The sequence below is a fragment of the Lactuca saligna genome, chromosome 3, assembly GCF_052625555.1.
Source record: "Lactuca saligna cultivar CGN05327 chromosome 3, ASM5262555v1, whole genome shotgun sequence".
NCBI classification, from domain to species: Eukaryota; Viridiplantae; Streptophyta; class Magnoliopsida; order Asterales; family Asteraceae; genus Lactuca; species Lactuca saligna.
This window is the reverse complement of record NC_136419.1, coordinates 223719236-223744731: the sequence shown is the minus strand read 5'-3', so window position 1 is coordinate 223744731 and position 25496 is coordinate 223719236.

Below are 25496 nucleotides of genomic sequence, written 5' to 3'. Positions count from 1 at the left end.
CTATTGACATTTAAGACTCTCTTGTCAAATATTCAAGAGATATTGTGGATTATAATCAAGACAAACACTTCACACAATTGGCCTTAGTTGGTATCTGTTTTATCCAAAACATCACAACTTACCAATTTCAAATGTACGAGAGTAGAAAACTTTTACTCTTACATTTAACATGTGTTTTTAAACCTTCTTTAAGACATGTCACTCAAGTTACATTCTTAGAGTATAAATCTAAGAATTGTTTTGGAACGACGTATGAATCATCTTCTTGATTTAACCACTTCAACAATTCATAGCTCCTCTTCTTAGCTATCAGAATTCACTTAGAGGATGAATTATGATAAGGTCTCTAAATCATCAAGGTGATCAAATAACATGATACCAAAGTGCTCTCCATCTTTTCAGATTTGAGAAACATTTATCCTTCTGCTTAATTTGATTCTTCTAATTCGCTCTACCATACATTGGAACCTTTTCCGATGTCTCATAATTACACTTAAGCTTGTAAGTATAACCATATTTACTGAGCTTTAGTAAATTATGACGAATACTCTTATCAATCTTTTGTGGTGGACTTGACCAGTGCACATGAATGTGTGCTCGATCGCGTAGTCCTTGACATGACTCACATATACATGTGAATAAGGACTAGTCTTAATTTTCCAAAGTTGAAAGTTCTCATTCATCATATTGTACAACTTGTATGATTCCAAGTTCCGATCCACTTGAAACTTGGGTGATGAGAATCTTTCCTTATTTGGTAAATTAGACACTACCACAAATGAAAGAATCAAATTCACTTTCCAATATTGCTATCAGTGGAATCTTATAAGCAACAAGTTTTCACAAATGTCATTGTAAGGATACTTAAAATAAAATCGAAACCTTTTTCTTTTATTTTAAAACTTTGCGGAAAAACTTATCCTTACAATCCATATGAAAACCTTGTTGTTATCTATTCCTAAGCAATATAAATATCATAACTCTTAAGTAATAGCCCAAAATTCTGATCACCGAATCATGCGATTGAAATCCATCTTCGCGATCAGAATCAGCATGTACTTAAAAGAGTTAGACAATGGACTTTACCTGAAGTAGAGCCAAACTTATTGACTTTAACATCCTTAGGTAAATTTGGCAGTTTCGTAACCAATGCCCCTTCCTTTGGCAATAGTTACCTATGGACCCTTGATAATGGGCCTATCTCAAACTTAGCCTCTCTCTTTACTATTTCGTCAACAGAGTTAACTATGGTCGATCCCTTTCCATTGTGAAGAGAGAGCTTTACTGGATATCCAATGTCATCATTGTCAATGTCCACAGTGTTTTAGGAAGTTGATCTTAGAAAATATATAAGATCGATAAAGGTCTTGGCATAGTCTGTTTCATAGGAGTCCCAAAGGAACTCACTATGTGGCTTAGAAAGTAGTTAAGCCACCAACTTTCTTAAGACTTTGACACCCAACTCTCCCGGCTTGTCAATATGTGACTACGTCTCCAAGATGTGATCACACTTAGACCTTGCCTTGCCAGTAGGGCTTGAGTGACCTTAAACTTTTTAAGAACTTGTGGGTTAGGGAGAATAATTTGGACGAGGTGAAAGAAGTAAATTTCCAAGAGATTTGGGAAGATCATATATGTCTGAACAACAACTTTTGGGAGATATTCAAGATAGTTGATCTAAAGTATTTTATAAGATAGAAGAGGGATGCTGTAATCCAAGCTATAAAATATTTGAAGGTAGGTGAATGACAATTCACCAATTTCCACCAAGGTAAACGAAATGTATTATTAGGTTTTAATTGGATTTGAAACTCCTAGATCTTTTGAGATTCATTGAAATTTTCAATGGCATGTTTCAATCACGAGTGTGCCCTTCAGGTTTTGTGACTGGGATACCAAGGATCACAAAACAAGGTGTGAAGTAACCATGCAAATTACTTTGTACCATTAAGTGTTTACCCCTCAATCGATGTGTCGGTTAACCACACACGCTCCATCGATACTATGATAAACATTAAGTTACCCTTTGCCCACCTTGTTAAATACGAGTTAGTGTGCCGGTTAACCACACACGCTCCACTAACCGACTTAAACAAAGTGCAAAGTGTAATTTCATGGATTAGTACCTTATTCACATTTTCCTAAGTAACTAAGATTGGGTATTTATAAGAGTTTAGTTACTTAGTATTTATCATTAATACTTTTAATGAAGGGAGAATTCTAGTCCATGTCCTACCCGTTCGGCTAACGACCCTCCACCGGTCAAGGAAGCGGTGGGTGAGAGTGGTCACCCATTAAACTGTCATTTTATAGGTAGTAACCTTATACTCCCCTTATAGACCGACTTCGTGAATGAGGCCTACTAACGGTAAGACTGACTTTACTCTTATATATATATATATATATATATATATATATATATATATATATATATATATATATATATATATATATATAGATATAGATATATATATTATTAACTTATAATATTATAAAGTTTAAGGGTTGAATTTTAACTTTTAAAATTCTAAGGGCTTAACTTGGAATTAAAGTATTCATGCGGAAAACTTTACAAATTCCAAAACTTGAGGGCAAGTTTTGAAACTATTCAAAATTCTTGGATTTTCATAACTTATGAGTTTAATTAAAGTTTTAAAAACTTTAATGAAGAGACTCTTGAACATCCATAACTTGAGGACAAGTTATGGAGTCATAAAACAATTTAATGAGGAAAAAGACTCTTCGTTTTGTAACCTATGTTAACTTTTATGAGTTTTAAGATTCATAAATGTGACTTTTAAGTTACATAAGCACATTTTATGAACTTCTTTTGGATTAATTTGGATTAAAACCAACTATCACATAATTTTTTTTCATTAATCTAAATTCACTCATAAAACAAGGTAACACAAAAAACTTTTGGTGATCCATAACTTATTCTTAAGTTATGGAATTCTTTAAAGCATTAACACCAAATTTTGTAACTTCGTAAAAGCTTTGAATCAAAATTTTTTTAAAACCCTTTCATATCCATAACTTATGGATGTTTCAAAAAATAAAACTCTTTAGACTAAACTTTTAAAACTAATAAAATAATCATATCATTTTATCTTTTACTAAATTTGACCTAATTCAACTTTGAAAATAAAATATTTAGATCAATATTACAGAAAACAACCCGTAGCTCTAACACCATTGTTGAGTTTTGAGTATTCTAACACTCCTAAGTGTACATGCAACCCTAAATACCTTGGTAAGTCCTAGTATATTAATAACCATAAGTGTCTTACTTCTCTCATTTAGTCTATCCAAGTTCATGATGTCATGCAACCCAAATGGACGATGTCGGGTCGGGTCAAGCATTACCAATTATAGTTATGGACTTAGATATTAATCCAACAGAAATCCATGGTAATCATCTCCCATTTTCATTCAGGTATCTCGGGCTGCTGGAGCAGACCCGAGGGCTTCTGATACTTGACGTTTACCTTGGCGCAAGTTAGACACTTGCCCACGAAGATTGCAATTTCGGCTTTCATGTTTGGCGACCAGTATTGTTTCTTGAGATCTAGGTACATCTTGTCCGAACCTAGGTGAACAGAGTATCTGGTCTTGTGAGCTTCGATCATACAATTTCTCTGAAATCTCTGAACTTTGAGGTCTAGATTCGATCCATGAAACAGTAGACTCTGTCACCTCTAATCTCAAGTTTCTTATCCATTCCTCTCAAGTCTTCGTTCAACATGTTCTCTAGTCTTAGGGCTTCCAACTAGGCTTCTTGAATCTGTATGGATAAGTGGGAATGAATGGTCATTGTCAATGTCTTCGCCTTCATACTTGAGCTTTCCTTTCGGCTAAGGGCATCTACTACCACATTGGCCTTGTTGGGATGATAGCGTATTTCGCACTCGAAGTCATTGAGTAGCTCTACCCATTGTCGCTGTCTCATGTTTATGTCCTTCTAATTGAAGATGTGTTGCAAGCTTTTATGGTTAGTGAAGATCGTGCACTTAGTTTCGTAGAGATAATGCTCCAAATCTTCAGTGCGAAGACCACTGCTCCTAACTACAAGTCATGAGTCGTGTAGTTAACTTCGTGTGTCTTCAGCTGTCTTGATGCATAAGCGATAACTTTTCCTCTCTGCATAAGTACATAGTTTAAACCCTGATTGGGCGCATCGTAATAGACAACAAAATTCTTTGTCTCTTCTGACAGGACAGGATGGGTGCACCGCACAAGGCTTGCTTCAATGTTTGGAATGATGTATCTCGCTGTTCACTCCAATAAAAGGGGTACACCTTTCTGTGTCAGAGTGGTTAGGGGTTTGGAGATTCGGGAAAATTTTTGGATGAACCTGCGATAGTAGACAGCGAGACCCAAGAATTGACGGATTTCTGTGGGTGTCTTCGGTGTCGATTAATTCTCTGTCGTCTTGATTTAGGATGGGTCCACGTGTATGCCTTCCTCACTTATCACATGACCAAGGAAAGTGGTTAGACCGAAGGTCATCACTACGAACTCATAGTGACCATATCGAGTCCTGAATGCTGTCTTGGAAACATCATTCTCGTGAACTTGAAGCTAATGGTATCCTGCTGTAAGGTCTATCTTCGAGAAGTAACTGGCTCCCTGAAGTTGATTGAAGAGGTCATCTATTCAAGGAAGAGGATAACGGTTTTTTATGGTAAATTTGTTCAGCTCGCGGTAGTCTATACACATCCGAAAGGATCTATCTTTCTTCTTCACAAATAATATTGGGGCTCCCCAAAGTGAGGAACTCGGTCTGATGAACCCTTTGTCAAGTAGCTCATTAAGTTGACTGGATAACTCTTGCATTTCTACTAGAGCTGAGATATACATAGATTTGGCTACAAGGTCAGCTCTAGGAATTAGGTCGATACGAAACTCGACTTGACATTCGGGAGGAATTCCCGGGAGCTCTTTGGGAAAGACATCAGGAAAGTTGCAGACTTTGGGGATGCTCTCGAGGTCTTTAACTTCCTTTTTCTCGTTGATTATATGAGCCAGGAATGCGTAACACTCCTTTCGCAGAAGCTTTTGATCTTTGATGCATGAAATGATGCGAAGATTGGAACTTAGCTTATCGCCGTTGATCATAAGAGTTTGACCAGAGGGGAGATTGAGACGGATGACTTTTTCATAACAAAGGATATCAGCATGATTGGAACTCAACCAATCCATGCCGATGATAACATCAAAGCACTTTATGGAAACTGGCATTAGGTCAATGGGAAAAAAAATGATCGTTCAGTGTAAGGGTACGGCTTATGAACATCTCATTAATGTTCTCTTTCTCACCTTTAGCCATCTCAACGGTAAATGTTTCAGTTACTAGACAAGGACTATGTTTAAGAAGACGCTTGAATGAATGACTAATAAAACTTCTTTGGCACTAGATTCGAAAAGGATGCGAGTATAAGAATTGTCGAGAAGGAACGTACCCGCGACGATGGTGGGATCGGCAGCTGCCTCCTTCTGGTTCATAGCTAGAACTATCATGGTGTTATTGGTGGTTGATGCTTTTAGGCAATTTCGCTTGAAATGCCTGATTTCACTGCACTTATAGCAGACATGATTGATACCCGCTCCAGAATATTGATTGGTTGGTTGAGTTGGTGCTCTGCAGTTTCGCACAAGATGACCCTTCTTGCCACAGCTGATGCAGATCCTCTCACGGCATGGACCAGGGATACGATGGTGGTAATTGCACATGTTGCACCAAGGGAGGTTACCAGCATACCCAGTGGTAGGTGCTTGAGTTGTAAACGCAGTGACAGAAGTAGTAGCAGCTTGAACTGACACCGTTTTGTGCTTCATGGAGGGTCCTTGTGAACTCTGACTCTTTCGCTTTTTCCAGAAAATCTTCTTACTCTCATCACACTCATTCTAGTGCTCCTGATCATCTTCATGGTTTTGGGGATAGGCATTACTTCCTGGTCCACTGGACTTGCTAGGGTTCAAGTGCGCCATTACAGTTGTCACTGCAGCAGTAACAGCTGCCTGAAATAGGACAGGGTCGAATTGAGAAGGATACGGTGGCGGAGAGTTGTTGTTCTTGGAGTTTGGTCCTTTCTTTGGAGGCATGATGATCTAAAATAATTAGGAAAAAGAGGATAATAAGTCCTCTGAATTGAATAATGAGATATGAAACAAGAAATATCTCATTATGACAGATAAAGTGTTCTACTAAGCGATAATATATAGGAAAACAACTAAAACAAGGGAATTTATCGCTAAGGAAAGAATGAGTAGCTACACTTGGAATGAATTGCTACATCATATTCGGCTTAGTCTAGATACTCCTATAGTCTTTTATGGTTTGTTGCGACGACGACTCATTGTTTGGATATTTGGTAAGTCTTAGACATGCTGCACACCACAGTCACTCCCAAGCACATGTTGGTCGTGTCTTGAATGAATATAGTTGATTAGGCTATATTGAACCTAGACATGACTAGATAACTGCCCACGTTTAACCACAAGGTACAACACTCAATTACTTATGTTTTGTTCTACTCGAGGTTACAGTATCTGACGTTTAGGTATTCTTGTATACTTTTGAAAATACATATATTTTAAAGTATACTTTTAGTTCAGAGCACTTTGGCCCCTTTAGTGTTTATAGTCTTATACCATGTAAGGTTTTGTATACTTAGTTCACTATAAACAAGGGCTCTGATACCAATCTGTCACACCCCGAAATAGATGGCGGAAACGTTCTGGGACAGAGGACGTCATGTAAAGTATCACAAACAATGTACATAGTAAGCATAGTAAACACAAAACATTACATTACATAGAATCATTAAATTTGTTTAAAAGTAAGGTAATACATGATTATAGATACATAAGTTTAAAAAAAAGTAAAGACGTGAATTCCATCTGCTCCGTCTTCTGCAAAAGAACACGGGATACATGTCTAAGGAGAACCTGAGAATACAAGTAGTTTTTAAAGATATCAGCATAAAGCTGGTGAGTTCATAAGCAGTTTGTTTCTAAAAATGAACAGGTTTTATTTAGTTTTCTAAAAAAGTTGTTATCCAAGAAAATCCCATATTTTCTTATAAGTAAAGTTTAGTTATCCGTTTGTTACACAGTTTTGATAAGAATAGTTATGTTATCCTAGGAAAAACCTTTATTTTCCTTAAAAGTTGGTGGTTGGTTATCAGTTCGGAATGTAGTGTACTAGTATCTACCATACATAAAGTGTTTGTGTGAAGTTTCCTGAAAGCCTGGTTATCCTTTAAAAGTAAATCAGTATATAAAACCAATAAGTAAGTAGAAAAGTTTTCATAATCTAAATTGCGAGTTCCATAACCATACAATAGACTAGATAAGGCTCGGAACGGGGCCATTATCGTTTTATGACTTTTGTCACCCTTTGACCTTTCGGTCCGACTGTAGCTAGCAGCCAGGTGCGGGGTTGTCAATCCTGTATAGATATATACACTCAAGTCACGTTCTCCCTCCAAACATTGTGATTACGGGGGTAGTCCTACACTCTCGTAACTAGGGGGGTTGTTACAAGGACGTGTCTCCAATCTTAAGATTAATGAATTAAAAGATAATAAAATGGGAAATTATGTTTTATTAGTCCTTCATTCTCGTATCTAGGAGGAGTGTTATCAAGGATGGGTCTAAAGTTCTAAGTTTTAATGTTAGTAGTCCTTCACTCTTGTATCTAGGGGGAGTGTTATCAAGGACGGTTCTAATATTCTAAGTTTAATGTTATTAGTCCTTCACTCTCGTATCTAGGGGGAGTGTTATCAAGGACGGGTCTAATACTCTAAGTTTAATGTTATTAGTCCTTCACTCCCGTCTCTAGGGGGAGTGTTACCAAGGATGTTTTTAAATTTCTAAGGTTCATTCTTTTAACAGATTTGATGTGGAAAGTCATTTGTGAAATGTAGAATATAACATTTTATAATAATATTTGCAATCAGTTTGAAAACTAACTCTGCATGTCAAACAGTTGGTTAATACGGTTTTGATTGTTAAAAACATACAGAATATGAAACAATTCAAATGAAATAATATGTTTGAGTACAAGATATTCTTGTACTTTTGCTTGTATCCCCCCCTGAAAACATTGAGAAACATGGAAAAAGGTGTAGGGATATGAACTCACCGGACGAGAAATGTGTCGGCTAGGATGCTAAATGTCAGTTCGGGGATTGAATACCTGCGAGGTTCCTATGTAATATGTAGACATACATAATTGTATCTAATTAGAGTTTGAACTACTAATTAAATAACATAATACACTCCGAGGCGCGAAAACTCTTCAATTCAAGTGTTAGGAGTGATCTGAGTTGCATCTAAGGGTGTGTAGGGCCTAAATAAGGAGTTTACTCTTCAAGAGTAGTCCCTTAGAGGTGTTTACGGTCCAATGACCATATCCCGATGAGTTTACAATTGCAAACTCATGGGTGGTGTTTTCTTGGATGTTTAAAGGTCTTACAATGCACAAGGAAAGGTTCTAGGGTTGATTCAAGGGCTATGGAAGTGATCGGGACATGAAATGACCTTGGAAAAGGGGTTTACGATTCTTGAAGGACACTTGGGGAGTTTACTACCTTAAACACATGAGCTTACGGCCATAAACTCATGTTTGTCCATGAATCATGTGTTTTGGTGGTTGTAGGTTCAACATACAAAGTTCTAGACCCAAATCTAGCCCCAAAACCCTTCCAAGTCCCTTCTAGTGCTTAGATATGGCTTAAGGACTTGCATGTATGAGATTTGAGCACCAAAATCACATCATTTGGGTAGTAAACATGAGTTTACGGCCCAATAACATTCTTGGACCGTAACCAAACCGTAAACTCAAGTGTGACACGTTTGTATATGTTTTGGTGTATCTCATGAAGGAATATAAGGTTCTAGACACTCATGGAAGCTTTTGGAGGTGTTTAAGGGACAATATAACACCTTAAAAGGTGTTTATGGTCCTTGAAGATGTGTTTACGGTCCAAGAATGTTCTTGGGCCGTAAAATCATGTTTACTACCCAAATGATGTGATTTTGGTGCTCAAATCTCATACATGCAATTCCTTAAGCCATATCTAAGCACTAGAAGGGACTTGGAAGGGTTTTGGGGCTTCAAAACCCCTTTAAGGGAGTTTACGGTCTTGGGAGGTGTTCCCAAACCGTAAACACAAGTTTTTGATGGTTTTGGGTGATTTAAAGAATGATTTGCAAGCTAAACAAGCTAAACAACAAGATAAGGTAGATTACTTACAATTTTTGGAAGATTGAAGAGGTGTTTTTGTATCAAACTCGAGTTTGAGAGAGAGAGAGAGAGAGTAGAGAGAGAAAGTTATGAGGGTGGGTAAAATTCTTCAAAATATGACCACTCAACCTTTATAGAAGACTGGAGTTTGAGACCCGGTGGAAATCTACACGATACCAATGTTAAACGGGGTTTAAAAAATATTTACCCGATTAAATTTCCGTAATTAAAATTTTCCAAATAAATAAAGAGGGTATTTTTATGCATTTCTAACGGGTTTGGATACTCATGAGGTCATAATAAAAAGCCCCACTTTAATTAATTTAAACGAAGAGTTAACGGAAAAATTGGAATACGAAAGATTTTACTAATGGAAACGGTTTATAGTAACGGAAAGTTTTCGGATTGTCACACTATATTCAAAGGATATGGGACACGATTCATGATGTCTCACATAAAGACTAAACCAGTCTTTTTCTATAATATTTCCATTTCAATTTGCCAAGTTCTGATAATTCAAATTATGAAAAGGGATGTCGTAATCATAATCGAATTTTAGAACGCAAATAATGGACCCATATATTATAATTTTCTTATGTTGAGCCATTCAAACATAACATTCATATTCATATATATATATATATATATATATATATATATATATATATATATATATATATGTATACTTGACTAAATACAATTAAAACCTCAATCTAATCTTGTAGATTTGAGATGAAGTATAATTTCCTCTCCCTTAAGTATAGCAAAACAACTTTTTCCCAATTGAAACCTTTTGTTTTCTATAATTAACATTGCTAACTTGCAACCTTTATCATAATTATCATGCTCCCACTAACATGATGATTATTAGCATAACACTTATGCGCCCACTAGCTTTGACATGTACTTAGAAATCAGCTGAACTTCTAGAAAATACTTTATTGACTTTCTTACCAAAGTTCATATTTCTGATACTAGATTGCTTTGATAAAACTATATCGATATCATAAACCTTATCTTAGATAGCTCACAAGTGTGTCTAGACAGTTTCAGAACTATGAAAAAGGGATGTTGTAATCATAGTGTAACAGCCCGGAATTTCAGGTATTACTTTAAACTATTTTGGGGAATATTTAGGGGAGACTCGGCGAGTTGATGCCTGACTCGCCGAGTAGGACCACGGTCTTGGTCACAGATTCGCGACTGGACTCGACGAGTCCATTAGGGACTCGGCGAGTCGACGCTGTTCAGCTGAAACCCTAGCCGTTTTGATTCTGGATCGTATATAATGTCTTTAGGGCCGTCATGTCTCGTCTTTTGGCCGATTGAAGATAACCTAAACGATTGTGGGCATCTGGAGCAAGGGAGAAGGCTAGTGGAAGCTTGAAGAGGTTGTTAGGCAAGGAAAGGCAAGGTGGTGATCAAAGGAGGATCAAGGGGTCGAGCTCTGAAGGTTGGGGACACAGGGAACACGTTTTCCAGGTAATCCTCGGATCATTTCTGTAGTTTTGGCGTTGTATACGAATCTAGGGTTTAGGAAACCCATTTAAGGATTTGATAGATTATAGTGTTGTTACAAGTGTTTAAACCCCTGTAATAGTATATGTGAAGGTCCAGGAAGCCCCATATCTATATATTACGGAATCATGCGAATTACAGGAGGCAGTTGATTGACTGCATGGCAAGGACTCGCCGAGTCCAATGATCAGACTCGGCGAGTAGCTTGAAGATTCACTAGGACTCGCCGAGTTGTTCTTCAGACTCGGCGAGTAGCTTGAAGACCTACTGGAACTCGTCGAGTCGTTCTTTAGACTCGGCGAGTGGAGTCGGGGTGTCTAGACTCGCCGAGTTGCCTTAGCACTCGACGAGTCCGGTCAAGTTGACCGTTGACCTGTATGTAATTTAGTAGGGCTAGTTGTCTTGTTTGATAAGATCATTAATAAAGGTATGTGGTATTATAGGGAGCCTGCAGATTAGCGGATCGAGTGCGAGTAGCTCGAAGGGTTTATAGCTTGCATACTACGAGGTGAGTCTTCTCACTATACTTCACCCGGAAGGGTTTGACTGCGTGACCGGAAGGTCGTATGTGTTATATTTATGCTATGTCTAGAGAGGTATATGCTTTATATGTGATGTATGCTTATACGGGCCGGAAGGTGAGACTTTATGTGATAGAAAGAACGGTATGATGTATGACTTATGTGTTATGTGTGTTATGTTATATGTGTTATGGTTTATACTATTATGGGCCGGAAGGCAAAATACTATGGGTCGGGAGGCAATGTAATACGGGCCGGAAGGCGATATGTTATGGGCCGGAAGGCGATTATGTTACGGGCCGGAAGGCAATGTTATGTGGACCGAAAGGTCCGGGCCGGAAGGCGTATGTGGGTAAGTCGTATACTGGGGAACTCACTAAGCATTTATGCTTACCAGTTGTGTTTATGTTTTTTTTCAGGTACTAGTGATGACCGTGGGAAGGCGCCGGCGTGACACGTACACACTGCCATTGTTGAAGATCTTGGGGATTCGTTATTTATATTTTTGCAATAAACTTGGAATAAATTCTTTTGTCGAATAATGATGTTTTATTTTAAGTGAAAAATTTATTTGAAAATTTGAGCTGTTACAATTGGTATCAGAGCCTTGGTTTGAGGGATTCGGGTGTACTTTCGGGTGCAACTGAACTCAGACCGGGGATTTGAGGAAAAACCTTTTTAAAATAATAAGGACACAACATTTCATAAATGGTAAGGCGGTAAAACAAGAATGGAGCAGTGTGTACGATCAGCCAGCGCCCGAACGGTAGAGATCCCCAGAATACCTTACAATGTTATATTATGCACTGAATTATGAATTGTTATTCATTGCTAGAAGACTAGGTATACATGATAGGACTAGAATGGCCTGTTTTGTGATGCCTTGTCTAGGGAGATTGCTTATATGAGATATTTGGTAGCGTGCAAGTAGATAGTGCATACTAGAGGTAGAGTACTCATTATTCGGGATTTGGGGAGGAAGATTTGGGACGAATACTGATACGGTGTGGTCGGTAGTATTGGGCCCGTACTACCGAAGGCACCGGATCAGTGGAAGACCCAAGTAAGAATCCCTGGAAATCGGTGCGTATCGAGTACAATTGTACTTGGTGGAGTCTCTGATGATTTTATGTTGTATTTCAGAGACATCATGGTCATCACACGCAATGGGGCGAGTTCGAGCGGTGCGAGTGACGAGGAGATTCGTCAGATTATTCAGGAAGAGGTAGCTGCGGCGGTTCGGGCTGAGATCCCGGAGATGTTTGGGTCTATTAAGACCACTCTGATGGAGGAGTTTGAGGAGCAGTACGCCGCACTTACTGAAGCTGCAGTCGCTGCCGCTACCGCAGCTGTGGCTGCTACTAGGCCGCAAGGGGGTGATTCATTGCTATTCAGGGAATTCAGCAACACGAAACCCCCAGAATTTGATGGGACGCAGGATCCGATTGCGGCTATGAGGTGGATCGCCGACATTGAGGGGTGCTTCTATACTTGCTCATGCCCGGAGCACTTGAGGGTACGGTTCGCCTTGAACCAGCTCCGTCTGGGAGCGAAGGATTGGTGGAAGTTCGTGACGGCGAACTTCACTCAGGCGGAGATTTCAGCGGTGACATGGGAGAGGTTTACGGAGATGTTCATGGACGAGTACGTTCCCCCGGTGGAGAGGGAGCGATTGATTCAGGAGTTCTTAACCCTTAAGCAGGGTACTGATTCCGTGGCAGTGATCACGCGGAAGTTTCATGAGAGGGCAATGTTCTGCCCTGAGATGGTATCTACAGAGCAGTCGCGGATGATCCGGTATTGGGGCATTTTGAAGAGGGAGATCCGGGAGTTTGTGTCAAACTCCACCTATCGTACTTTCACTGAGCTTCAGGCGAATGCCAGGAAGCGCGAGATCGAGTTGGAGACTCAGGCGAGGGAGGAGGCTGAGTCTCAGCAGGTGGATCGGCGGCCGGCTCAGTCTCAGCCGGCAGCCAAGCGGACTAAGTTCGCTGATTCGAGGATGGGAGGTCCGAAGGGCCGCACTTGCGCGAAGTGCGGCAAGAGTCACGAGGGGGTGTGTCGAGCTGGTGGTTGCTACAAGTGTGGCAAGGAGGGACATATTGCCAGGGATTGCCCTAAGGGGTTTATGGTTTGCTTTCACTGCAACCAGACAGGCCATCGGAAGGCCGAGTGTCCGCAGCTTCGTCAGGGAGCTACACCTACTACCAGGACTACTGAGATCCGACCGGCGAAGGTCGAGGCCCCGAGGGCTCGCGGAAGAGCCTTTCAGCTGACTGCGGAGGAGGTCCGCGCTGTACCCGATGTTGTGGCAGGTATGTTATCATTCACGTATTTACTTAAAGGGCGAAATGTTATGCTTATGTTAATGTATGTGCAGGTACTTTTCTTGTGAACTCTATGCCTGCCCTAGTGTTATTTGATTCGGGTGCGAGTAGATCGTTTGTATCGTTAGCTTTTAGTCAGCACATCGACATTAGTCGTGAGCCGTTAAGTCGGCCTTTGAGCGTTTCTATTGCGGCTGAGAGGGTGATTTGTGCTATGGAGGTTCTTCGGGGATGTGTGCTAGAGATCTTCGGGGTCGCGTTTCCGATTGACCTAATTCCTATTGCGATGGGGGATGTCTGTGTCATCGTAGGCATGGACTGGTTGAGCCGATTCAGTGCTGTCATCGACTGTGAGCGTCAGCTGGTGACTATACGAGACCCTAGTGGGGGAGTTCTTACGGTATACGGCGAGGGTACCCGTTCGGGATCAGCTTTTTGTTCGGCCGCTAGGGCGAGGCAATGCCTACAGCGGGGATGTAACGGTTTTGTGGCGTATGTGATGGATACGCGGGAGATTTCCGAGAGACCAAAGACAGTGAAGGAGGTTCCAGTGGTGCGCGAGTTTCCAGATGTTTTTCCCGAGGATTTGCCGGGAGTACCTCCTGCGAGGCAAGTGGAGTTTGGTATCGATCTAGTTCCAGGGGCTGCGCCTATTGCGAAGGTGCCTTATCGTCTTGCACCTCCAGAGATGCAAGAGTTGTCCTTGCAACTTCAGGAGTTGTTGGGAAAGGGATTTATTCGGCCGAGTAGCTCGCCGTGGGGAGCACCGATTCTGTTCGTCAAGAAGAAGGATGGTTCACACCGGATGTGTATCGATTACCGGGAGCTGAACAAGGTGACGGTCAAGAACCGCTATCCGTTACCGAGGATCGATGATCTATTCGATCAGTTGCAAGGGGCATCTTGGTTTTCCAAGATTGATTTGAGATCAGGGTACCATCAGGTAAGAGTGCGGGATGAGGACGTCCAGAAGACAACATTTAGGACGCGGTATGGGCATTACGAGTTCGTGGTGATACCTTTTGGGCTCACCAATGCCCCAGCAGTGTTCATGGACCTCATGAACAGGGTATGCAGGCCGATGCTGGATCGGTCTGTGATTGTATTTATCGACGACATTCTGGTGTATTCGCGGTCTAGAGAGCAGCATGAGGGACATTTGAGGGAGGTCCTTGAGGTACTGAGGTCGGAGAAGCTATATGCAAAATTCTCCAAATGTGACTTCTGGTTATGGGAGGTCCAATTTCTGGGGCACGTTGTAAATCAGGCAGGGATATTGGTTGATCCGGCCAAGGTGGAAGCAATGATGAGTTGGGAGGCACCGAAGTCACCTTCTGAGATCAGGAGTTTCCTTGGGTTGGCGGGGTACTATCGGAGGTTTATTAGGGACTTCTCCAAGATCGCGGTGCCGCTCACCAGATTGACTCGGAAGGGTGTTACATTTTCAAGGGGACCCGAGCAGCAGACTTCCTTCGAGACACTTCGTCAGAGACTGTGCGAAGCCCCAGTATTAGCTCTCCCGGAAGGGATGGAGGACTTTGTCGTATATTGCGACGTATCGATTTCAGGACTGGGTGCAGTGTTGATGCAGAGGGGCCATGTGATAGCCTATGCATCGAGGCAGCTGAAGCCTCACGAGGCGAGGTATCCCACGCATGACTTAGAGTTGGGGGCAGCAGTGTTCGCCCTCAAAATTTGGCGTCACTACCTGTACGGGGTTCGTTGTACCATATACACGGACCATAACAGTTTGAAGTATTTGATGGATCAACCCAACCTAAATATGCGTCAGAGGAGATGGTTAGACGTGGTTAAGGATTATGACTGTGAGATCCTATACCACCTAGGCAAGGCTAATGTGGTCGCCGATGCGTTGAGTTGTAGGGCGGAGAGCACTCCATTGCGGGACGTATGTTTGAGATTGACGGTGATGACTCCGGTATTAGATGCTATTCGTGGGGCACAGGCCGAGGTTGTGAAATCTGGGATGCAGAAACAGGAGCGGGTCGTCGGGTTGATTTCAGAGTTCGTTACGGATGGACGGAGACTTCTGACGTTTCAGGGTCGGATCTGGGTACCATTCATGGGCGGTACGCGTGTTACTTTGATGGAGGAGGCACACAGATCGAAATTCTCGATCCATCCTGGTGCTACGAAAATGTATTTGGATTTGAGAAAGGAGTATTGGTGGCCTTGCATGAAGAGAGACGTCGCCTGGTTCGTTGAGAGGTGTTTGACCTGCCGTAGGGTTAAGGCCGAGCACCAGAGACCGCACGGTAAGTTTCAACCCTTGGAGATTCCTGAGTGGAAGTGGGAACAGATCACGATGGATTTCATCACCAAATTGCCGAGAACTGCCAGGGGAGTCGATGCGATTTGGGTGATTGTGGATAGGCTAACAAAGAGTGCACACTTCCTTGCCATTAGCGAAAGTTCATCAGCAGAGAAGTTGGCAGAGTTATACGTGAGAGAGATAGTATCTCGGCATGGAGTGCCGACCTCGATTGTTTCGGACCGCGATGTACGTTTCACTTCCAGGTTCTGGAAGAAATTCCATAAGGAGTTGGGTACTAAACTGCATTTTAGTACTGCATACCATCCCCAGACCGACAGTCAGAGCGAGCGGACGATTCAGACATTGGAAGACATGCTTAGAGCGTGTGTGTTAGACTTCGGGGGTAGCTGGGATGCGCATATGCCGTTGGCTGAGTTTTCCTACAACAACAGCCATCATTCGAGCATTGGTATGCCACCTTTTGAGTTGTTGTATGGTAGGAGGTGTCGGACTCCCATTTGCTGGGGAGAAGTGGGACAGAGAGTGATGGGCAGTACAGAGATCGTACTTCAGACGACCGAACAGATTCAACAGGTGAGGCAGAGGTTATTGACCGCCCAGAGCCGACAGAAGAGTTACGCGGACAGACGCCGGTCCGAGCTCGAATTCCAAGTTGGCGACTTCGTTCTCCTAAAGGTTTCTCCTTGGAAAGGAGTGATTCGGTTCAGAAAGAGGGGCAAATTGGGGCCCCGGTTCATAGGTCCATTTCGTGTAGTGGCAAGGGTAGGTAAGGTAGCTTATCAGTTGGAGTTACCAGCAGAGCTGAATCAGATTCACAACACCTTTCACGTATCACAGTTGAGGAAGTGTATAGCCGATGAATCGGCAGTGGTTTCGTTAGAAGATATTCAAGTGGATGCGAGCCTGAATTACGCCGAGAGACCAGTAGCTATTAGGGATCGGAAGATCAAGGTTCTACGGAACAAGGAGATACCTCTGGTGTTGGTTCAGTGGCAACATCGGAAGGGATCGGAGATGACTTGGGAGCCGGAGAGTGAAATGCGGGAGCAACATCCGGAGTTATTCGCAGAGTGAGACTTCGAGGGCGAAGTCTAGTTCTAGTGGGGGAGAGTTGTAACAGCCCGGAATTTCAGGTATTACTTTAAACTATTTTGGGGAATATTTAGGGGAGACTCGGTGAGTTGATGCCTGACTCGCCGAGTAGGACCACGGTCTTGGTCACAGATTCGCGACTGGACTCGACGAGTCCATTAGGGACTCGGCGAGTCGATGCTGTTCAGCTGAAACCCTAGCCGTTTTGATTCTGGATCGTATATAATGTCTTTAGGGCCGTCATGTCTCGTCTTTTGGCCGATTGAAGATAACCTAAACGACTGTGGGCATCTGGAGCAAGGGAGAAGGCTAGTGGAAGCTTGAAGAGGTTGTTAGGCAAGGAAAGGCAAGGTGGTGATCAAAGGAGGATCAAGGGGTCGAGCTCTGAAGGTTGGGGACACAGGGAACACGTTTTCTAGGTAATCCTCGGATCATTTCTGTAGTTTTGGCGTTGTATACAAATCTAGGGTTTAGGAAACCCATTTAAGGATTTGATAGATTATAGTGTTGTTACAAGTGTTTAAACCCCTGTAATATTATATGTGAAGGTCCAGGAAGCCCCATATCTATATATTACGGAATCATGCGAATTACAGGAGGCAGTTGATTGACTGCATGGCGAGGACTCGCCGAGTCCAATGATCAGACTCGGCGAGTAGCTTGAAGATTCACTAGGACTCGCCGAGTTGTTCTTTAGACTCGGTGAGTAGCTTGAAGACCTACTGGAACTCGTCGAGTCGTTCTTTAGACTCGGCGAGTGGAGTCGGGGTGTCTAGACTCGCCGAGTTGCCTTTGCACTCGACGAGTCCGGTCAAGTTGACCGTTGACCTGTATGTAATTTAGTAGGGCCAGTTGTCTTGTTTGATAAGATCATTAATAAAGGTATGTGGTATTATAGGGAGCCTACAGATTAGCGGATCGAGTGCGAGTATCTCGAAGGGTTTATAGCTTGCATACTACGAGGTGAGTCTTCTCACTATACTTCACCCGGAAGGGTTTGACTGCGTGACCGGAAGTGTTGGGTTTTAGCCATAAGAACTTTCCTATGTGCGCATGCAAAACCCTATTGCTTGGATCTAGGCTTTCTAATAAACATGCTTTTGAATCCAAGACTTCTAATGGCTAATTAGGTTAAACAACAACATTAAAACAGATCTAGAATCATACCTTTGAGTTCCTTGTTGATCTTCTTGTCTTGGAGCTTCTAGAGTCACAATTGTCACTCCTCTAATGGTTTACAAACACCAATAGCAAGCAAGATGATTTAGGAGAGAGGAGAGGGGATGGAATTCGACCAGAGGTTCCTTGCTTTAGGTTCTGAAAGGTTGTACACGAATTCCACATCCCAAGGGCCTATTTATACCTTTAGACTCCTTAAGGGTTTCACCCTAAACCCTAATTGGATAATCTTCACTTAAGGCTATCCAAATCCATTCCATAGATATCCTTATGGACGATTTTGAGCTATCCTAAAGCTCTTAGAATCCGTCCAAAGTCCATCCTAATGGATTTATAGTCTAAAGTCTAACTATCAAACAATTGACAGTTTATACCCTCTTATTTAATTAATCTCTTTAAGTCACCAAATTAATACCAATTAATTTATGACTTATATTAATCAAATAGCTAAATATTATTCCTTATAATATTTACTCTCTCTTAACAAATCATCCTTCAAGTTGCTATGGTGAAGGCAACCCAAAAGGACCATGCACCACCGGATATAGTTATAGCCTTAGACACTATTCCAACAGTCTCCCACTTGGATAAGTCTAGTAACTATACAAGTATAATACGGTTTGCAATCGTAGCTCTCAAAGACGCTGTCAACTCTGATCTAATCAATCTTGTCCTTTAGATAAGGGATCGTACAGTCCTCTGTTAGATATCATGTTGACAATCCTATGGAATGGTTAGTCTAGCATTTAGATTTCTCGATCTTCGATTTATTTGACATAGAACTTAATCGAACACATCAATTCAGTTCTGACCGGGCCCGGCACATAAGTCAAATCAAATCATCGAGTGGCCAAGATATCTCATCTACCCTCTTAGGATAAAATTTACAGATAAACTTCGACTTATATGCATTTACTTATTCATTAACCAACTATACACAACAATGCGTTTTATAACATCAAGTTACTGATGCGTTTTCGCATTATCAATGCACAATCAATTAACAAATAATAAATCATATATCTAGGTTTTAAGACCATATGATATTATCGTATTGCGATCACCTTTTATATCGTATTCCATAAGGTGATTCCAGCAAGCGCGGGTTTATTCCAATGCTCAAAACCAGTTCATAAGCACTCATGAACGTTGCAGCAACTCTTGCTATGTCTAACACCATTTAGACACTCTACACACCAATTCACGACAATCTTCATTCATATCTACTCCCAACATATGAACGATTGTGGACCATTTGAATAATTCGATTATTCCTAATAAACTCAATTATTCTGGAAGTCAAAACATGCAAAGTGAAACAATAGTTAAACAACTAACATGTGATAGTAACTTTACTCATAAATAAAACTTCTTTATTTAATCATCAAATGTTAATTACATTTATCTATTATACGTTTCTAATACAATCTAATCTATGCTAATATCATCCTTCAGCCCAATACTCCTAGCATGCTGTAAGTGCTTAACCCTACTCAGTCCCTTCGTAAGCGGATCTGCTGGGTTATCTTCTGATGATATCCTCTTCACTACGAGTTGTCCTTCTTCTACACGATGTCTAATGAAGTGATATTTTATGTCGATATGTCGAGATCTACCATGATCCCTCGGTTCCTTGGTCAAGGCAACCGCACCTTCGTTATCACAGAAAATCTCCATGGGCTCCTTTATGGCCGGCACAACTCCAAGATCACCGATGAAGTTCTTCAGCCATATTGCCTCCTTCGACGCTTCGCTTGCTGCGATGTACCCTGATTCGCACGTTGAATCAGCTACGGTTTCCTTCTTGGAACTTTTCCATGTCACTGCTCCTCCATTTAGGGTAAGGACCCAGCCCGACTGCGAACGGTAGTTGTCCCTGTCGGTCTGAAAGCTGGCGTCACTATACCCTCGCACCTTCAAGTCATCACTCCCTCCAAGGACTAAGAACCATTCTTTCGTTCTCCGAAGGTACTTAAGGATGTTCTTCACCGCAATCCAATGTGCTTTGCCAGGGTTCCCTTGATATCTGCTAACCATGCTCAAAGCGAAGGCTACATCAGGGCGAGTACAAGTCATAGCGTACATGATTGAGCCAACTGCGGAAGCGTATGGTACTCGGCTCATTTCTGCTATCTCGGCTTCGGTACTCGGACTTTGAGTCTTACTCAACTTGGCATTTCCTTGTATCGGTAGTTCTCCCTTCTTTGAGTTTTCCATACTAAAACGTTTTAGTACCTTCTCCAAGTAAGTATTCTGACTAAGTCCAATTAGTCTCTTACTTCTTTCTCTTACTATCCTTATTCCCAAAATGTAAGAAGCCTCTCCGAGGTCCTTCATAGCGAAGCACTTCCCGAGCCAGGACTTAACCTCCTGCAGAGTCGGGATGTCGTTTCCTATGAGTAATATGTCATCGACATATAGAACGAGGAAGCTTACTACACTCCCACTGGCTTTGACATATACACAAGATTCGTCTTCGCTTCGTACAAATCCAAACTCTTTGACTTTCTCATCGAAGCAAAGATTCCATCTGCGAGACGCTTGCTTAAGTCCATAAATGGACTTCTCAAGCTTACACACTCTATTCAGATGCTTCGGATCCACAAACCCCTCTGGCTGAGCCATGTAAACATCCTCAACCAACTTTCCGTTAAGGAAAGCGGTCTTGACATCCATTTGCCAAATCTCATAATCATGAAATGCGGCAATTGCTAGCATCACTCTAATAGATTTAATCTTCGCAACTGGTGAGAAGGTCTCATCATAGTCAACTCCGGGAGTTTGAGTAAAGCCCTTCGCAACCAATCGCGCTTTGTATGTGTGTACATTCCCATCCACGTCGGTCTTCTTCTTGAAGATCCACTTGCACCCTACGGTCTTACGTTCGGGCACGTAATCAACCAAATTCCAAACTTGGTTATCGTACATGGATTGGATCTCGCTATCCATCGCCTCTTTCCATTTCGCAGACTCCGGGCCTGCCATGGCTTCCTTATAGCTATTAGGTTCATCAAGATTTACTAGTGTACCATCACTAATATACGTGTCCCCTTCGGTAGTAATATGAAAACCATAAAACTGGGGTTGAACTCTAACTCTATCGGAACGTCTAAGAGGTAAGGATTCGTCAATTGGTTCAACCGGAGTTTCCTCCTCAGGTTGAACACCAGCGGTAGAGGTTCCTTCATCTATCGATTCTTGAATTTCTTCAAGTTCGATTTGCCTCCCACTGTCTCCTTGGCTTATGAGTTCTCGCTCTCGGAAAACTCCTCTCCTCGCAACAAAGATAACATTATCTTTCGGTCTATAGAAGAGATATCCAAAGGAAGTTTGCGGGTAGCCGATGAAAATACATCGCTCACTTCGAGGTTCAAGCTTGTCGTGAGTATCTCGTCTTACGAAAGCCTCGCAACCCCAAACCTTGATATGTGCCAACGCGGGAGCTTTCCCCGTCCACATCTCGTGAGGTGTTTTGGCAACCTTCTTGGTAGGGACTCGGTTAAGGATATGGGCGGCAGTCTCTAAGGCATACCCCCAAAAGAAGATAGGTAGTGAAGCACGACTCATCATAGAGCGAACCATATCCAATAAGGTTCGATTACGCCTTTCTGCCACACCATTCAATTGCGGTGTCCTAGGAGGCGTCAATTGCGAAACTATTCCACACTCCTTGAGATAATCGTGGAATTCAAGACTTAGGTACTCTCCTCCTCGATCGGATCGAAGCATCTTGATTTTCCTGCCCAATTGATTCTCCACTTCATTCTTGAACTCTTTGAACTTTTCAAAGGTTTCTGACTTTTGCTTGATTAAATAGATATACCCATATCTACTATAATCATCGGTAAAGGTCACATAGAAGCGGTTCCCATCCTTCGTGGTTGATCTAAAAGGTCCACATACATCGGTATGTATTAGGTCTAATAGTCCCTCACCCCTTTCACAAGTACTCGTGAAGGGTGACTTAGTCATCTTTCCAAGTAAACAAGACTCGCATGTGTCATCTTCCCTAAGGTCGAATGACTCCAACACTCCATCCTTTTGGAGTTGGGCTATGCATTTCTTGTTGACATGTCCAAGACGACAATGCCACAAGGATGCTTTATCCATACTAGTGGAAGAATCAATATTCAAAACATCATTTCCTAAGTTATCAACAATCATAACAGTTTCATATATTCCATTACATGGTATAGCTTCAAAATAAAAGACACCATTTAGATAAGCCAAAATAGAACCATTCTCATTATTAAAAGAAAATCTAAAACCTTGTCTATATAAACCATGAAATGAAATGATGTTTCTAGCCATTTCTGGCGAATAGCAACAATTGTTCAAATCTAAAACTAAACTATTCTTAAGCACCAAAGAATACACTCCAATCTTGGTTACAGGCGACGATCTTCTGTTCCCCATGATTAGATTGATCCTACCTTGCTCCACATCCCTACTTCTTTTTAGTCCCTGCACATTAGAACAAATGTGATAACCACAACCGGTGTCAAGAACCCAAGAAATAGCATGATTAGAATCGTTAGATTTTATTGCATATATACCTGCGAAAGATGGCTTGATCTTTCCTTCCTTAATGGCTTGCAGGTAATCCGGGCAGCTTCTCTTCCAATGTCCTATCTTATGGCAGTGGTGGCACTCTGCCTCCTTCGGGTTAGAGCAGGGCTTAGAGGGATCAACTTTGGTCCCACTAGAAGAGGAACCATCTCGGGCTTTCACCTTTCGATAGTTAATTGAAGAAGCTTTCCTCTTCTTTCCCTTCCCTTGACCAATAGCCAAGACAGGAGCAGCAGACGGATTGGGAGTTGGTGCAACAGACTTGTCCTTGAAATTGCTCTCAGCAACCCTCAAGAGACCTTGGAGCTTACTTAGAGTGACCTCCTCTTTGTTCATGTGGTAGGTCATCCTAAATTGATTATACATCGGAGGCAAAGAGTGAAGCACCATGTCGATCGCCAAGTCTTCGCCGAAGTCAACATTTAACTTGCGAAGGCGGTCGACATACCTTTGCATCTTTTGCAAGTGCACGGTAAGAGATTCTCCATGACCCATCTTAGCGGAAATCATGTTAGTGAAGATCTCGTAACGCTCTTGTCTCGCGTTTTGGTGGTACCTCTCCAACAAGTCTTGATGCATCTCGTATGAATACATGTCCTCGTAGGACTTTTGGAACTCGGAGTTCATGGTGGCGATCATGATGCAATGTACTTTCGTCGCATCTCGCTCATGGGTTTCAAAGGCGGTGATTTCGGCGGGAGTAGCAATTTCGGGGTTGATTTTCTCGAGCTTCTCGTCGAGGAAATACTCTTTATCCTCATAGCGAGCAATGGTGCGAATGTATCTTATCCATTCGCCAAAGTTCGTTCCATCGAAGGTGACCTTTTGGCAAAGGCTCATCAACGTGAAAGAACTAGCAGCAGCGTTGTTTGCGTTTGACATCTATAGAAAGGACAAAGATAGATTAGAACAAGAATCCCTAATTATCACCCAATAAGAAAAATTAGGGCTAGGATCCAACAATAACATTTACATACTAGAAAAGGGATGCCGTAATCCAACATGCAAATAAATTGAAGGTAAGTGAATGACGATTCACTAATTCTCCATCACAAAACTTAAACTTTTAGTCCTAAGTGTTTTTGAGAATTCCTAGGTTTGGATGAGATTCATTGAACTATTCAATGGCATGTTTAAATCTCGATATGCCCCTCTTGTTTGTGACTGGGATGCCGAGGATCAACATGCAAATTTACATGGTGCCTTCATTGTTACAATCACCTATTCGATGTGCCGGTAAACCACACACGCTCCATCGAACTATGATAAACAATGAATCACCCTTCGCCACCTTCGCTTAGAACCAATTAGTGTGCCGGTAAACCACACACGCTCCACTAACATCTTAGCAAGGTGCAAAGTGTAATTTCATGGGATTGCATCAATTCACTTTTCCTAAAGTAACTAAGATTGGGAAATTTAAAAAAAGTTTAGTTACTTCGTATTTCTTATTAGACTTTTAATGAGAGGATGAGGTTGCCCTATCCTACCCGTTCGGCTAACGACCCTCCACCAATCAAGCAAGCGGTGGGTGTGAGTGTACACCCATTAAGCGCCATTTTATAGGCCGCAACCTTATACCCACCTTATAGATCGGCTTCGTGAATGAGGCCTACTAGCGGTAAGACTAGCATTTAGTTATACATATATATATTATTCTAATAATATCATATAAGTATAGGGTTGTATTTTAAACTTTTCAAAATCTAGGGTTTGAAATTTAAGTTGTCTAAATTAAAGCTTTTAATCACAAATTTAAATTTCAAAACTATAGGGTAGGTTTTAAACATTTAAAAACATGGAGGATCAAATAACAAATAATTCCAATTAACAATTTAATATTCTAATTATCTTTATTTGATTTATCTTGATTTCTTTGAAGATAATTACCAAAAATAATTAATTATTATCATATAAGGAAATTAAATATTTTATTAGATGATAAATATCTTTAATTAGATCAAGATAACAGTCATATTTATCAAAAAATCGGATTTACATTGATCTAATATGATTAAGGTAAGTTTCCATAAGATAATTATGAAAAAATCCCAAATTTGGCCATTCCTGATGCTTGGACTCGCCGAGTGCACAAGGGGACTCGACGAGTCAGGCCTACTCGACGAGTCCACCATGGAACTCGACGAGTCAGTGACTCAAAACCCAAAAAATCGATTTTTGCAGGTTTGTTTCAGTTATTCAAGCAACAATTTGTAGAAAACCAATCTAGGCTCTGATACCACTGTTGGGTTTTAGCCATAAGAACTTTCCTATGTGCGCATGCAAAACCCTATTGCTTGGATCTAGGCTTTCTAATAAACATGCTTTTGAATCCAAGACTTCTAATGGCTAATTAGGTTAAACAACAACATTAAAACAGATCTAGAATCATACCTTTGAGTTCCTTCTTGATCTTCTTGTCTTGGAGCTTCTAGAGTCACAATTGTCACTCCTCTAATGGTTTACAAACACCAATAGCAAGCAAGATGATTTAGGAGAGAGGAGAGGGGATGGAATTCGACCAGAGGTTCCTTGCTTTAGGTTCTGAAAGGTTGTACACGAATTCCACATCCCAAGGGCCTATTTATACCTTTAGACTCCTTAAGGGTTTCACCCTAAACCCTAATTGGATAATCTTCACTTAAGGCTATCCAAATCCATTCCATAGATATCCTTATGGATGATTTTGAGCTATCCTAAAGCTCTTAGAATCCGTCCAAAGTCCATCCTAATGGATTTAT